Genomic DNA, 8256 nt, shown 5'->3' on the forward strand with positions numbered 1-8256 from the left:
AAGATCTAAGTATAAGAAACCTATTTTACATGTAAATACTCAGACATATTATAAGTAAAGGATGGAGAAAGATACACCATGCTAACATTAATCAAAGAAAGCTGGAGCATATCTACATTCATTTCAGGCAAAGCCAACTTTTGAGCAAGAAAGGTTATCAGAAATAAAATGGGGCATTATATACATGATAAACGGTTTCAAGAGGACATAACAACCCTACACATATATGCACCTAACAATGAGCATTAAAACACAGGAGTAAAAACTGATAGAATAAAAAGAGCAATAGACAAATCCACTATTACAGTTGAAGACTTCATCGCCCCTTCATTAGTAACTGATATATCAAGAAAGCAGTAAATCATTAAGGATATAGATAACCTAAGCAGAGCTATCAATCAACTAGATTTAATGGACAAATAGAATACTTCATCCAATATCAGCAGAATGCATATTCTTTTCAATCTTACAGGGATTATTCGCCAAGATAGACCATGTTCTCGATCATAAGACACATTTTTTTTTTTTTTTTTTTTTTTTTTTTTACTTATGATAGTCATACAGAGAGAGAGAGGCAGAGACATAGGCAGAGGGAGAAGCAGGCTCCATGCACCAGGAGCCCGATGTGGGATTTGATCCCGGGTCTCGAGGATCGCGCCCTGGGCCAAAGGCAGGTGCCAAACCGCTGCGCCACCCAGGGATCCCAATCATAAGACACACTTTAATAAATTTAGAAGTACAAAAATCTTACAAATAATATTCCCTGATAACAATGAAAATAAACTAGAAATAAGTAATGTAAGGATAGCTGGATAATCCCCCAAATATTTGAATTTTAAACAACACAGTTCTAAATAACCCATGAGTCAAAGAAGCCTCAAAGAAATCTAAAAATATTTTTAATTCTCTTTGAAAGAAACTACAAAGGAAAAGATTGAAAAAGTTGGCCAGACAAACAATAGAAACAATAAAAGCTTTGTCAAAAAACCTCACAGAGAAAATGGAAAAAAACAGCAGAGAAAAATATCTACAGCAAATATAAATAGAAAATCCAGATATTTATTTATTTATTTATTTATTTATTTATTTATTTATTTATTTATTTTGAAAATCCAGATTTTTAAAAGTCACTCAGACCTCAACAGATAAATAACATGAACCATCAGTCACAAAAGAGCAAATTCAAGAGTCTAATAAGCATAATAAAACAATTTGCTAGAATTAAAAGAAATATATTTTTCCTATTAAATTATCAAATATTGAAAAATGATACTATTCTATTGAGCTATACATTTGAAATTAGTGCAGTTTACTGAATGTATGCTGAAATCCATTTTAAAAATTCTATGCAATATTGACAGGAATTTAGTAAGAAAGTCATTTTTATATTTTGCTCATAATAATTTAAATTACAGCAACCTTTCTAGAAAACAATATAACCAGTTATCAAGAGCATTAATAATGTTCATATACTTTAATCCAGGATTTCCACTTCTAAAATATGACACAATTTATACATAAAGACATCCTTTAAATGAATGAAAATTAGGAGCAAAAAATCCACAACAGATTAATGCTTACATATATTAAGGTAAATCTAGTAGGATTTTAAGAAGCTATCAAATACTAATTTAACAAGTTTTTTAGTGATAGACTGTTTTGGGAATGAACAATATACAAAATTATAAATATAGTATAAACACAATTTTATATTGAAATACCAAGAAAAAGAAAATAAGGAATTAAGACAAAATAATTAGTGGTATTGTATTGCCTCTAGCTATCAGAGTTATGGGTCATTTTTTGGAGTCATTGTTTTTTTTACTTCTCTATAATTTTTTGGCACAGTGCATATTTTCTAAGTGAACATTCAGTACTTCAATACTAAAAAGAGTAAATAAAAATAAACTCCGGGCAGCCGGGGTGGCTCAGCAGTTTAGTGCTGCCTCTGGCCCGGGGTGTGATCCTGGAGACCAGGGATCGAGTCCCATGTCAGGCTCCCTGCATGGAGCCTGCTTCTCCTTCTGCCTGTGTCTCTGCCTCTCTCTCTCTCTCTCTCTCTCTCTGTCTTTCATGAATAAATAAATAAAATCTTAAAAATAAATAAATAAATAAATAAATAAATAAACTCACTCCAAGTTTCTGAAATCCTCTGTTTTCTGTTACTCCTCCTACTAGGTCCTAAAGTATCTTCCAAGGTGAAGGCCAAAGTTCACCCTTTCTACGAAACCCCTCTTGACCCTCAGACAGTCATGCACTCCTTTGTGTTTGTCAACTCTTTCCATGTAGCTCTCACCTGTTGCTCCCACTAGACTGAGGAGTAGGAGCCATGTCTTGCCTCTTATCTCCCTGGTACCCAGAACAGCATCTGGTACAAAATAGATATTTAATTAATCATTATTATGATTATTGGCCGGCTCAATTCACTATTCCCCTGATTCTCTTGCTGGAGATTCATATCCTTGCCCAGCTGATACTTCTGAGAAACCAGAGAAATAGGAAACCATGAGGGCAAAGACATTTCTCAGCCCTATCAAGGACCGACTTTCGTTTTCCTGCCCATGCCCACATGATTAGAAGTGGGATCCAAGATATGAGTGTCATTTCTGTCCCTGGCAGGAGAAACAGCATCATGTTCTGAAACAGAATGAGTAGCTTGTGGTTATTTCTGCCACAGCTGAACTCTGATCTTTCTTTTCTATAGTGAATGGATTAGACTGTCCCAAGTAAAATCAGTTGAAAACTTGTAGGTGAAAACATCTTCACATCTTAGGTTTCTTTATAGTTCCCTTAAGATCTGGTCCTGAGAGTAGCTTTTTTATTTATTTATTTATTTATTTATTTATTTATTTATTTATTTTTAAGATTTATTTACTATTCATGAGAAACAGACACACACACACACACAGAGAGAGAGAGAGAGAGAGAGAGAGAGAGAGGCAGAGACATAGGCAGAGGGAGAAGTAAGCCCCTCACAGAAGCGGGCCCAATGTGCGACTCGACCCTGGATCCCAGGATCACGACCTGAGCCTAAGACAGGTGTGCAACCGCTGAGCCACCCAGGCGTCCCCTGAGAGTAGCCTTTCTTGATTCAGGTCTATATGAGCAGATGAGTCTAAATTTCTTCCTTCATGAATGCCTAGGAAGAAGCTTTCCCACATACCTTTATACAAATGAGGTAGTTACAAAATGCATTAGTCACTATGGCAAAAAGAGCCTAAATTTTGATGCTGTTGCTTCTCTTCCTAAAAATGAAAACCAGGTCTAAAAACAACAACAACAACAAAACAGCCATGAGATGAAAGTATATGCATCGCTGGCTCTTCATGACTAGCACAGCCATGACTCATGGTCCTAAGAAGCATCTGAAGCATGTGGAAGCTCCAAAGCATTGGATGCTGGATAAACTGACTGATGTGTTTGCCCCTTGTCCATCCATTGGTCCCCGTAAGTAGAGAGAATATCTCCTTCTCATCATTTTCCTAAGGAACGGACTTAAGTATGCCCTAATAGGAGATAAATAAAGAAGATCTGTATGCAGGGTTTATTAAGATTGATGGCAAGGTCCAAACTGATATAACCTACTCTGCTGGTTTTATGGATGTCACCAGCTTTGACAAGACTGGGAAGAATTTCCATTTGATCTATGACACCAAGGGTCACTTTGCTGTTCATTGGGTTATACCTGAGGACACCAAGTATAAGTTGTGCAAAGTGAGAAAGTTTTTTGTGGGGACAAAAGAAATCCCTCATCTGGTGACCCATGATGCTTTCACCATCTGCTATCTTGATTCCCTTATCAAGGTGAATGACACCATTCAGATTGATTTGGACTCTGGAAAGATTCCTAATTTCATCAAGTTTGACACTAGTAATCTGTGTATGACAACTGGGGATGCTAACCTGGGAAAAATTGGTGTGATCACCAACAGAGAGAGACATCCTGGTTCTTTTGATGTAGTTCACGTGAAAGATGCCAATGGCAACAGCTTTGCCACCTGGCTCTCCAACATTTTTGTTATTGGCAAAGGCAACAAACCATGGATTACTCTTCCCCGTGGAAAGGGTATCCATTTCACCATCACTGAAGAAAGAGACAAGAGACTAGTGGCCAAACAGAACAGTGGGTAAGATGGTCTCTATGTGATGTGTTTGGAAGTCTTTATACTGAAAGATAATATAGCATGAAAAAAAAGTATATGCATCACTGAATGACATGAGACCAAAGTGAATGATCTTAAATCCAAAGAGATGAGCTCTTATTCTACACATGATTCCAGAACAATGATAGAGGTTCTTTTTTCCCTCTGTGAGAGTTCATGTGTCACCTTGGCTAGATCATGGGACTCAAATTTTTTTAAAAAGATTTATTTATTCATAAGAGACACAGAGACAGAGAGAGGCAGAGACACAGGCAGAGGGAGAAGCAGGCTCCATGCAGGGAGCCCGAAGCGGGACACTATCCCAGAACTCCAGGATCATGCCCTGGGCTGAAGTCGGCGCTAAACCGCCGAGCCACCCAGGCTGCCCGGGACTCAGATATTTGGTTAAATATTTTTCTGGATGTTTCTGTGAAGGTATCTTTTAGTGAGAATAACATTTAAATCAGGAGAGCTTAGGTCTTAATAGAAAAAAAGGCTCACTTCCCCAAGGAAGAAAGAATTCTTCCAGCTCCTGCTTTTGGATTCCAGAGTCTCCAGACTGCTGGCTTACCCTGCAGATTTTGGACTTGCCAAGCCTCCAAATCATGTGAGTCAATTTCTTAAAATAAATCTCAGTCTCTCTCTCTCTCTCTCTCCCTCTCTCTCCCTTTCCCTGTCGCTCTCAATCTCAATCTTTACATTCTGTTGCTTTTGCTTCTCTAGAGAATACTATTACCTCCTGCTATTGCTGAATTGTTAGATCAAGTGATGCCCCTGTGGCATGTTACCATTGGAAAATAAATCTAATAAAGCTGTATAAAACCATTTAGAGCTGTGGGTGAAGAGAGTACAATCCTTATTATTAACAAGGACATCTACCTCTTCAGGAATATAAAGTATTTTATTGTTAACCCTCGTTTTGAAGATGAAGCCATGTTAATAGTGTGTCAGAGCTGTGATTTTGCTTGGATCTTTGAGCAGGATGGTATGGGCAATGTTGAATATCCCTAGTCTTTCTCCAATCATTGGTGATGAAAAGTAGGCAGGTAAAGAACCATCTATTTCTTTGCAAGCCACTAAGTATTAGAGATTGATGCCATATTAGTTTCCAGTGGTTGCTTTAAGGGATTACCATGGGCTGTTTAGTTTTACTTATTTATTTTTTAAAGATTTATTTATTTGAGAGAGAGAGAGAGAGAGAGCAAGCATGTGGAGGGGAAGGGGCAGAGGGAGAGAGAGAGAAAGGTTTAAGCAGGCTCCATGCTGAGTGCTGAGCCCCCAGGGGGCTTGATGTCATGACCCTGTGATCATGACCTGAGTGGAAACCAAGAGTCAGACGCTTAACAGACTGCGTCACCCAGGTGCCCCACCATGAGCTGTTTAAAACAACAGAAATCTTTGGGATCCCTGGGTGGCGCAGCGCTTTGGCGCCTGCCTTTGGCCCAGGGCGCGATCCTGGAGACCTGGGATCGAATCCCACATCGGGCTCCCGGTGCATGGAGCCTGCTTCTCCCTCTGCCTATATCTCTGCCTCTCTCTCTCTCTGTGACTATCATAAATAAATAAAAAAAAAAATTAAAAAAAAACAAAAACAGAAATCTTTTCTCGTTCTTGAGGCCAACAGGCACAAACCAGTTTCACTAAGGCTAAATGAAGGTGTCATGTTTCCTCTGGAGGCATTAGGGGACAATCCATTCCTTGTTTCCTCCATCTGGTGGCTGCCAGCTTTCCTTTACTTGTGGCTTCATTCCTCCACCTCTAAGGCTTCCTGGCCACATTAGTTTTCATTTCTCTTTAGTTGCCTCTAATCTGGAACAGTTTTTAAATCTTTCCTTGACCATTATAACTTTGAGAATTTTGAAGATCATAGACCATTTTATAGAATATCCTCCAATTTGGATCTGTCTGATGCCTCCCCATGAGTAGGTTTTGATTATGTTTCTTTGGCAGGGCTATCATGGAAGTGGTACCGTGGCTCGTTGTAGTCCGTTGGCACAGATGTTTGACTCTGCTTCATTACCAGTGATGTTAACTTGGATCACCTGATTACAAAGGTGTTTGCTAGCCTTCTCCAGTGTAAATTTACTGTGCTTTCCTTAGTAATTAGTGAATATTTTGAGGGGCAGTACTTAGGGATTTCGTGAATATTCTACTGTTCATCAGACCTTCACTTTTTCCATTTATCTATCTAAATATTTATATATTTATATAATGGATTTCTCTGTTTCATGTGTTTTAATCATTACTCTCATCATTTATTTCAATGCTCTCTCAGATTTAGCCAGTGGGAGCCTCTTCAAACTGACTTCTGTTTCCTTTTGACTGTCCATCTTTTTTTTTTTTTTTTTTTTTTGAGCACTTCCTTATTTAGGGCTGAACAAGATGTTTCAGGCTCATCATTTACTTTTTCTGTCTGAGCTCTGGGATAAGCTATTTTTCCAAGTACCCCTGATTCCTTTAGTGGATAACTATATAGATACAGTGTTATTAATTAATTTAATTAATTAAATTAAATAGACATATATTTAATTAATTAATTTATTTATTTAAAAATATTTTATTTATTTTTTCATGAGAGAGAGAGAGAGAGAGGGGCAGAGATACAGGCAGAGAGAGAAGCAGGCTCTATGCAGGGAGCTGGACGTGGGACTCGATCCCTAGTCTCCAGGATCACGCCCTCGGCCCAAGGCGGCACTAAACTGCTGAGCCGCCGGGCTGCCCCATATGTTTAGTCTAATTAATTTATTGTGCATACACAAGTGGGAAGAGGGGGAGAGGGAGAGAAATCATCTCAAGCAGACTCTGCACTGAGCACAGAGTCTGACACACAGGGCTTGATCTCACGACCTGAGCCAAAATCAAGAATTGGATACTTAACCAACTGAGCCACCCAAGTGCTCCCAGTGGAGAATGATATTTAGAATGAAGACCTGTGTGTTACATGTGGTCATTTCCATTGGGGAGTTGCTAGTCCCAGGCCCTTTCAGGGAAATTTACATATACATACACATTTACAATTATATTTGTTTATCTTACATATATTGAAAACTAAGGTATTAACCACGTTAATATCTTCGATTGTAATCCAACAATATAGGCTTCATTATGATTTTCTCTCTTTCCATATTTGTAACTCTGAGAGTGAGAAACTTGCCTCCCATCATACATAGTATATTTACATAATTGATCTCACCCTGCTCATTCTCTGACACCCTGCTCTGAGCCACCACATCTCTTCACACCTTCACCAAACACCTACCTTTCACGGTCCTTCATAATGATTTTTGGACTAAATTGTTCAGAAAGGAAAGGGAAAGGAAAGAGAACAATTCTGTTCAGCCAATTTTTATGGAATGTGTACTATAGGCAAATGACTATGCTGGGTGCTGTTTGGGATATAGAAGGAAACAAGATGCTTTTGAGTTTGATTGAAAATAGCATCCCATTGTAGTTTTAATTCATATTTCACTTATTATGAGTGAGGATGAGCATCTCTTAAGTTTCATGTCCCTATTTCCATTTTATTGGGCTGTTTTTATTAATACCCTATGCCTATTTTTCTACTGGGTTTGGGGTCTTTTTCTAATGATTTCTAGGAAAGGTTGAGAAGGATCTGGTTGGTCAGGGTTGAGGTCAGGAATTCTGCCAGAACTGTGCCAGGTGCTAGAGATGGATGGGAAGCAGTCCTTGAACTGAGTGTTTCTCTCTAGATTACCACAAGCGGAAAGAATCACCTGTTTCAAGTATTTAGGAAATAGCCACAAGTTCAAGTAGTGGGGCTGAAGGTTCACGGTGTGCTTCAGCAGGAGCACAGTCCCATTTTGGGCAAAGAAAGGTTCTTAGTGCGTTATGTTGGGCTCCCTAAAATCAGACTCTGATATGGGGGTTACCTTTTCAAGTGATTTTTTTTAGAGTCCTCTCAGGAGAAGACAAGTGAGAGAACCAGGACAGGTTAAAGGAGGAAAGGTAAGCAAGAATGCAGTCCCCTGGGGAGACTAGCTCATCCTGGCCCCATGGGGAAGCTCTGGAGCATGAACCATGTCACAGGGATGATCAGCCCTTCCTGGAGAGAAGTGACCTGCCGTTTGCGCTCCACATCAGTAAGTGTTTGGCT

At 38.9% G+C, this 8256-nt stretch overlaps 1 pseudogene; it reads left to right on the top strand.

Annotated features, from left to right (window-relative positions):
* The first annotated feature begins 3268 nt into the window (after positions 1–3268).
* Positions 3269–4131, top strand: LOC100684273 (annotated as a pseudogene).
* The last annotated feature ends 4125 nt before the right edge of the window (positions 4132–8256 follow it).

This window comes from Canis lupus, chromosome 32 (genome assembly GCF_011100685.1).
Source record: "Canis lupus familiaris isolate Mischka breed German Shepherd chromosome 32, alternate assembly UU_Cfam_GSD_1.0, whole genome shotgun sequence".
Classification (NCBI taxonomy): Eukaryota; Metazoa; Chordata; class Mammalia; order Carnivora; family Canidae; genus Canis; species Canis lupus.